General features: G+C 50.0%; 1 protein-coding gene across 1 annotated transcript in view; it reads left to right on the top strand.

Annotated features, from left to right (window-relative positions):
* The first annotated feature begins 1559 nt into the window (after nucleotides 1–1559).
* Nucleotides 1560–9042, top strand: part of LOC122454540 (60S ribosomal protein L35a-like) — a 19569-nt gene continuing 12086 nt past the window's right edge. The window contains exon 1 of the mRNA XM_043489095.1: nucleotides 1560–1683. The gene's annotated coding sequence lies outside the window, so the exon portion shown is untranslated. The remainder of the gene's footprint in view (nucleotides 1684–9042) is intronic.

Genomic DNA, 9042 nt, shown 5'->3' with positions numbered 1-9042 from the left:
CCTGGGCATTTGCTATAATATTGCTTGCTTGTTCTAAGAGCAACAATGTATGACTGGGGGCCAACTGAGATTCACAAAGATGAACAATTCCTCTCTGGAGGGTCTGCAGAGGAATCAAACTCGTGTTATTTACGTTGCAGTGTGGGGACCAGGTTGGCGTGCTAACATGTTTTCTATGCAGCTCAAGGGCTTTGTGGCACTTGTAGGGTCCAGGGAGTGGTCCACCAGGGGGACCAAAGAGCTCTGGAAAAATAACTCAAGTTCATGGAAGAGAGGGCCAAGGTAGAAAGGCTGGATTTATGGGTCAGAATAGAAAGCGAGCATAATTCTGTGTGAAAATGGTCTCTGTAACTCGAAGTGCCCCTTAACCCAGGTCCCTGTGGACTCGTGTCTCCATCCTGGTTGGGGAACTGCAATAAAGGGCAAGTGAAATATAAATGAGTCATTTTCATCAAAATCTCCATGTGACAATGAGAGCATAAGGCAGTGGCATTTAAGGATCTCTGCTCAGTGAAGGCTGTCATAAACAAGGAAAAGAGACAGATGGCCCACTTAGAGAAGACAGTTTAACTGTACACAACAACAAAGTCCTTTAAATTAAAAAACAAAGATAGTAAGGGTTGAAAAGAGCTGAAGGGGTGGATGGGGTGGCTGGGCAGACACCAGGGAGCACCAATACCCAAAAAGCAGGTGCAGAGGTGCTGAAAGCTGTTAGCAATGGAGAGGAAAACAAAATTAGTGATGGAAAACCAACATCAGAATGGCAAAATGGAAGGGAAGACCCCACCCAGTATTGGAGATTTGGGGAGACAGGAACACGTGTGTGTTGCTGCTGCTGGGCACATCCAGCTCCTACGGACCTAGGGAAACCCCAGGGCAGTTGTATGTAGGACTCCACAAAGCTAAGTCTGCATGTGCCCAAGGCTCAGAATTCACTCCCATCTGTCCATTCAGAGAAATGGTCACACCGGTCCCAGGGACCATGTACAAGGAGGTCTACTGAGGTCTTGCCTGTGGCCACGAGGAGGAACAGGCAATCAAGGCCTTCTCAGCAGGGAGTGGCCAGATAAAACCTGGTGGTACGCCCTGCAGAATATGCAGACAGCACAAGGAGGAAGCAGACGAGGTGAGGGACAGATCTCTCTGTGGACAGTGCTGTGTGGGGACGGAGGGAAGGGTGTGAGTTCATGGAGGAACACGCTTCAAGTCAGCTACATACACACACACACCCCCCCACACACAACACTACACATTCCAGGTAGACATTCTCTAAATTTGGGCCCCTAGAAGTAGAACCTGAGACAAGAGCCAGATGGACACGATGCTTTGAGGGAGGGCTACCCTGGAGAAGGAAATGGCAACTCACTCCAGTACTCTTGCTTGGAAAACCCCATGGACAGAGGAGCCTGGTAGGCTATATAGTCCATGGGGTCGCAAAGAGTCAGACATGACTGAGCGCCTTCACTTCACTTCACTTCACTTTCAAGAAGGAGGGTGAGAAAGCAGAAGAGTGCAGAGGTTTGCATCAAGATAGTGGAGCAAGAGGTTGTAGGGCTCACTTCCTCCCGTGAATACATCAATAATACATGCACATGTGGAGCAATTCTCACTGAAAGCAAACTGGAGACTGACAGAAAGACTCCTATACAACCAGCATTGCAAGAAAGATACACGCATAACCAGGTACGAAGGGAAGAGAAGTAATTAGGTTGGGGCCTGTTTCCCCGGGAGGAAATGGGGAGGAAAAGAAAGCTTGTAAGCTTCCCCTAGTGGCTCAGATGGTAAAGAATCCACCTGCAGTGCTGGAGACCTGGGTTCTATCTCTGGGTCAGGGAGATCCCCTGGAGAAGGAAACGGCAACCCACTCCTGTATTCTTGCCTGGAAAATCCTATGGACAGAGGAGCCTGGTGGGCTACAGTCCGTGGGGTCACAAGAGTTGGATATGACTTAGCGACTAAACCACATATCGGTGGAGATTCAACCTGAGGAGCAAGCTGTTTGAACCACACGTTGGACTTCCCAGTCCTGGCGTCCTATGTGGAGAGAGAAGTCCCCTTGGCTGATTGGAGGACTGCTGGGACTATTATAAGGGCTGTAGGGAGCCTGGACACCACTCAAAGAAAGACATGCCCACAGGTTGCCCCCACAGCTAGGCAGAGAGGGGTCTGCTCTAGCAGCTGCCAGCTTTCCTGAAACCCCCTCACCATGCCCCCCAGCCCTATCTGAGAGAATGCTCCAGCCCTCACCACTCCATATCCCAGTGCAGCACTGAATCTGGGGTAGCCAGATTCAGGGGAAAGATCTGACTGTGGGATGCAGAGATGACCCCCTCTGGAGGCAAGGAGCTGGCCTTTTGTACCCTTTAGCAGACAGTCTTTGACTATATTCCCCTATCCTGGAGGTGGGTGAACTCTGAGCCAGAAGACCTCCTCCAGTAAAAGTCAAGTATCACCATCCAGAGATGGGGCAGCTGGAGCTGTTAGCAGCCCGCACTCATAGCAGTGGGGGGGCGGGGGGGTCAGGTCCACCACCCGGGAAGGGGTCCAGGTGGGGGCGCCATTATCATCCAGCGCAGGTATGAGCACCTGCAGAGTAGGTACCTGTGGAGGCAAGAAATTGCAGAGAGGGCTGGTACTGATGGAGCAGCCTCTCAGACAGTGATGAGAATTCGCCGGAAACAGGAGCGGGATGAGCTCAGCCCCTGAACCTGAAGCATCTCTTTGTGACTCTGAGAGGGAAGAAGACACACGGGAGGGGTCCGCGCTTGCTGCTTTCCCGGAATCCGGTATAAAACGAGAAGGATGGACACCCTGCCACCTGCTGGCCTGGCCGACGGGCGCAGCACAAAGCATGTGTAGGCTGCAGAGGGGTGATGGGTCCGGATCCAGGTCTGTCTGTGAACAAAGAATCCCAGTCCCCCGCCTGCGAGGGATATAGAGTATCTGCAGCCACAAAACAAGTGATCAGAGAGGTAAAGGCAGAGAGGATGCATCTGTGAAACTGACATGCAAAAGGCAGGAGATGAAACACTGGACTTTGAGAGCAAGGCTGGAAATGGCAAATCCCACACTGCTGGGGACCTCAAATGAGGAGGCGAGGGCTAGCTCAGAAAACTAGGTTACTGCACAGAAGGAGGAATTTCTGTTCAACTAGAAACTACGATCGTGTGTGTGTCAGGTGCCCCGTCCCCAGCCTTTGTGTTGGGAGCTGTTGCTGCTGCTGCTGGCTCTGTCCTGATCAGGAAAAGTGGAAAGCATACAGGCAGCCATGATTCCACATGTATCACACACACACACACACACACACAGAGACACACACTGTCTCTCTCACACTCACACATACACACACGAGAATGCCCCCTTCCTCTTCTCTGAGTCAAGCTTTGTCCCTTCTGCCCAGGAGAATGGCTTTGGTCCCTCGGTCCTGTAGAAACCTACCGGTAAACAGCTCTGGGGGCTTCTGCCCACAGCTCACTCCTCTGAGCTGAGACACAAGCCAGGAGGCTAGGCGGGGAAACCAACCTTCAGAAACACTAGGGGACATCCTTGGCAGTTCAGTGATTAAGAATCTGTATTTCCAATGCAAGGGATGTGGGTTCGACCCCTGGTCGGGGAACTAAGATCCTACATGTCTCATGGTACGGCCAAAAAACAGAATTAAAAAAAATAAATAAAACATGCTAGATTTTTTTTTCAGTGCTCAGCTCATCACACAGCCTCTGTCTTCAGACCTCAAAAATCCCATGTGAAGATTAATTTCTGCCAACCTCTCCTGGCTTGCTTGCCCTCTCGGCCGTCAGCCTTGCCCAGGTGCATGGAGATCCTAGGCCGGTGGGTCTCAATCTAGCGGTTCTTGACTGGCAGCAGCAACACCCAGGAGCTTGTTATAAAAGCCAGTTCTCAGGCTTCACCTGAGAGGTGTTGTCAGAATCTCCAGAGTCAAGACCAGGAAGCTGTGTTGAAAGGAACTCTCCAGGTAGCCCCTATGCCAAGCGTGAGGATACCTGCTTTCGTCTGAGCCTTAACCAGCAGAGAACATCATGGTCCTCCAAGAGTTGTGACCTTGGGTCTCGGGTCAGCTCCCAGGGAAGCCAAGCCTGAGACTGGGAGCTAGTCCTGGAGAATGGAGCACCACCCCCTACAGAAGGGGTGAAGGAGGTAAACAGGGGTGTGGTCTCCTCTGGGGAGCCCTTCAGCCTGACCCCATGTAGAGCTCCGGGTCACAAATAGCATCCCAGAGCCAGTCCCATTCTGGACAAGGAGAGCAGCTTTTATCCCCAGGTCGCCAGGCAGCCCTGTGCTGCCCTCCCCACCAGGGCTGGTCCCAAGCCTCCTGGGTGCGGCCACTTCCAGTCCCTGGGGGGCAATCCCCAGAGGAGAGCATCCCTGAGCCACCTGCGGCCCAGACTCAGAGCAGCAGGGGAACCGGGGCAATAAAGGGACCTAAGTGGGGTCCCTCCTGTTTAGTCCCCCGGATTCCTATAAATCACGAGCCTTTAGGATATCCGACCTGAGGGCAGAGGCTCAGGAGGGAGGCTCCTGGGTGAATTCCCCTCCCAGGTCTGCTGTAGCGACGTAGCACAGACTGAGTGGTTTCGACAGCAGAAACTTACTGTCTCACGACTCTGGAGGTTAGAAGCTGGAGATCAAGGTATTGGCAGGACCGGGCTCCCACCCAAGGTTCTCCTGGTCAGTCCATCCCAGCTTCCTCCTAGGTTCTGGTGCCAGCAGCCCTTGGCTGTAGACACGCCCTGGCTTGTAGACACAGCACTCCAGTCTGCCTCCATCCTCTCGTGGCCTTGTCCCTGCAAACCTGTGTCCCTGAACTCCCTGTCTGTTTCCCGTAAGGACATCAGTCCCTGGGTTGACAGCAATCATTGAGTTTAGGGGCCACCCTAACCCAACTTCATCTCCCCTAGACCCTTAACTGCTTACATCTGCCAGGACTCTGTGTCCAACAAGGTCACATTGGTAGGGACCCGGGGCCAGAACTTCAACATGGCTATGGGTGGGGGGTGGCGGGAGACGGACACAATTCAATCTACAGCTCTGAGGATGCCTCAACGTGCCACAGAGGACCCCACCTAACCCAACATCCAAGGAAGCTCTAGGTTGGCCCCTTGAGCAGGAAGCTGCTAATAGATGATACTAAAGCCAACTTTGAGAGGCTAAAAATGCACTGGTCCCTTGAGCAGGAAGCTGCTAATAGGTAATATTAGAGCCAACTTCGAGAGGCTGAAAACAGAGTCATCACACCGGGACCAACTGTCTAAAGAAAAAGCACATGCGCATGGCCGGGCAAGATCCTTCTACTGGTTCTGCTTCTCTGTACAGCGGGGGGAGCTTGGCCCTCGGAAGGGTGTCAGAGTACCAGCAAGGGTGGTGCCCAGTGACCGTACCCCACACGGAGCCAGTCCGGGCTCCTGATGCTCACTGAGCCAGATCCTGTTGTGAAGTAGACCTTGGGTGCTTTTCCTACCCAGTAACGCTGCTTCGTAGCTTTCTCCTGGCCCTTCCTCCACTAGCACCAGACCATGAAGTCGCAGGGGAAGAGCTGGCCCCAAGAGCCAGCAGGTGAAGTCCACTTTGGGGAGCTCTGGGTTGAGCTTCTGGGAAACCAGAGCAGAAGTATGTTCTCAGAAATCACAGTTTTCCACTGTAATATCCAGGCAGGTGAAGGAAAAAAGGGTTATCATCACTGTTGATGTAGCAGCCCTACCTGGGGGTGCCCAGAGTAGAGAGCTGGTCCTCAGCACACGATGTGGACAGCAAGACAGGGGTGGGGAGAGAGAGATTCAGCCCCTCTTGAGACCAGTCTCCCCCCTCCCCAGGAGGGTCGAGACCCAAGAGCAGCTCAGGCTTGTCTGAGCGTCTAAAAGGGAGCCGACTCCTCAAATGTCTCAAACTGCAAGAGGTGCTTCTTGGGGTGCAGAAAAGGGAGCCCCTGAAGTTGGAGTGGGTGTTCCAGAACAGCTGACTGTTGAGAGTGTGCAATGTCGGTGGGAGACTGTGCTCTGAGATCAGGAACCTGGTGGGCAACCTGAGCTGGGGGCTTGATGGAGAGTGAGGCTGCGTTCTCAGAAGCTGAGCTAAGACCTGAGTGTGAACAGAGACGGCAGTGATTACAACCCGGCTCCGCGGGATCAATCACAGAGGGCCCTCTGTGTTCAGAGAGCGCCCCCTGTGGTCAGAGAGTCCCGCTGCGGTCAGAGTTTGGCTCCCAGACCAGACCTTTGCCTCCTGGCTGTACTTGCTAGGACACAGATCACCCGCAAAGGAAAAGGGTGGGGTGAAGGGATTAGTAAGCCTGAATCAATATGTATTTCTCTCCCAAGACACTGAATTTTCAACCAAGGCTGAAAAATTGCCAGGAACCGGCAAGATTAAGTTCTCAGCCATTAGCAGAAATGAGGGCTTGTGAGCTAAATTAAGCTCAATTATAAAACAATAAAGAAAGTTTCATGTCTGTACACCAGAGTTTTTATCATGGTGAAATTTGTACCCACCATACAAGAGCTGTAATTGCAATGCAAGGCAATGTGTGATAAATGCCATATAAGTTGTAAAAACAAAGTGTTCTGTGATTTCAAAGAAAAGAGCATACCTACTGGAGTTTTAGAGGCTGTCTATGTTTGTAACTTAGCCTATTCATCTTATAGATTGCCTAACATCTTTCCTCAAACCCAACTTTTTCCAAAGCTATGTTAGTTATGATTCTTTCTGCTGCAAATGATAAAACCCCTAACTCAAGTCAGCTTATGAAAAGGAAAAGGACTCTGGTTCTCAAAACTGAAGAAATCCAGAGGGAGCTCTTGCTTCAGGTATGGTTTGATCCAGGCTGAAATCAAAGTATTTCACTGGGATAGAGCTCTGTCTCTAGATATTTCAGCTTTTCTTCCTTGATGTTCAGTTCATGCACAGGCCCTATGTGCTCATAGGATATCTACTACTGTTCCAGCCCCACCAGCCTTCCTCGTTTCACACCAACAGGAAAAGGCAGTATACCTCCCTGAGAACAACAAAAGCCTGGGAACTGAATACCCTTAGCTGGGATGGGTGGCATTTGTGCCTTGTGACCATCAGGAAGCCAGTCACTCTTGTCAGAAGAATGGGATGTGCTGATCCTATGCAGATTGACTCACACATGGAATCAGCGTACCTCAAAAATGCATCATCAGAGAATGGGGCAAAGGTTCCCACAAGACAAGGTGAGAAGGCTGGGGGCCAAAGCAATAAATGTCCACTCTTCTGTCTCAGACTGTGGCTCATAGTTTGGTTGCTTTCCCTTCCAATGCAGACTGCTCCTTCAGCAGGAAAACATTCTGCTTGTTTTCCCAGCACTGAGTGGTTAGCTTGGTGAGCTCTTTGGATTAGTTAATGTCTTTGGCTTCTAATAAGGTATACCAATGTTTGTCCATTTGGGCTGCTGTAACAACATATGATAGACTGGGTGACTAGTAAACAGTAGACATTTTCTTCTCACAGCTCTGGAAGCTGGAAGTCCAAGATCAAATTACCCCCAGATGCAGAGTCTGGGGAGGACCTGCTTCCCTCTCTGTTCTCAGATGGTGGGAGGGCAAGGAATGGCTCTGAGGAGTCTCTGTTATCAGGGCACTAATCTCACTCATAGGGGCTCCACCCTTATGGCCTAATACTCACTTCCCCAAAGCCCCCACCTCCTAATACCATCAACTTCTGGGTTAGGATTTCAATACATGAATTTGGGGGAACACAAATATTCAGACACGGGTATTAAATGCAAGTTACCCTTAGAGGAAAGAAAGGGAACATACTATCAAGCCACAAATGGGTCTCATTGACCCTAAGAAAGAATGGATTTACCTCGGAAAGAGATGAAAGCAAACCCTGGAAAACCAGGAGCCAGGAGCTGCCGCTCTGTTTTCTGACCCTCTCTCTTCTGCATGTATATGTCACTCACTTCTCTCATTTTAATGGGAGCTTTCTGTGCTTCTGTCTGCATTGTGAACACGGCCATGGCCCCAGGTAGAGGGCATTTGGTAGCCTGGAGCTGTCTTTTGTTTCCCCTCTTATTCTAATTATTTTATTCTATTATTGACTCCACACCTGGCTTCAGGTGAATCACAGTCAGAGCATCACATTTTCCCAGCTGAGAATTGGCTCAGCTACATGCATGCAATTCAAGCAAAGTAAATGAAATGCAAAGCCACTTGCTGAGACTGAAGGAAGAGAATATTACACTCTTCTTCATGGACTTGAACTTGGGAGCTGTAAACTAGAGTTGATTAGCTTTCTTGATGCAATAATCTGAGATTGCACCACCCAGAGGAGAGAGTCAAGTAATGTAGCCAGAATCTGGGTACTGTTAAAATGTTCAGGCTCCCAGATGAAACTAACCTTGATTGAATTTTACCTTTATACTTTTCAGTTGTAAAGTCAATAAATTCCCTTCTGCTTAAGTCAGTTGGGCTAGATTCCAGCCACTTGCATCCCAAATAATTCTGATATACGATACCCATATGTTACTGTTTGTATTAGTCTGCTCAGGCTGCCATAATGAAATACCACAGACTAGATGGTTTAAGCACTAGATATTTATCTTCTCATAGCCGTGGAGTCTAGAAGCTGAAGATCAAGATGTTGGTTTCTGGTGTGACCTTCCTCTCTTTGGCTTGCAGATGGCATTTCTCACTCACGTGGCCTTTTCTCTGTGTCTGTGTGCAGAAGGAGAGAAATATCTGGTGTCTCTCCCTTTTCTTATAAGGACTCCAGTTCTATTGGATTAGGGCCCCACCCTCAAGACCTCATTTAACCTTCATTACTGTCATAAATGCTCCGTCTTTGAATACTATCATATTAGGGATTAGGGCTTCAACATGTGCATTTTTTTTTATTGTTCACTAAGTCATGTCCAACTCTTTGTGACCCCATGGACTGTAGCACACAGACTCATCCACCCTTCACTATCTCCTGGAGTGTGCTCAAATTCATGTCCATTGAGTTAATAATGCTATCTAACCATCTTACCCTCTGTTGCCCCCTTTTCCTTTTGCCTTCAATCCT

Source organism: Cervus canadensis, chromosome 16 (assembly GCF_019320065.1).
Source record: "Cervus canadensis isolate Bull #8, Minnesota chromosome 16, ASM1932006v1, whole genome shotgun sequence".
Classification (NCBI taxonomy): Eukaryota; Metazoa; Chordata; class Mammalia; order Artiodactyla; family Cervidae; genus Cervus; species Cervus canadensis.
Note: the sequence above shows the minus strand (reverse complement) of the source record. Positions and strands in the feature narration are given on the sequence as shown.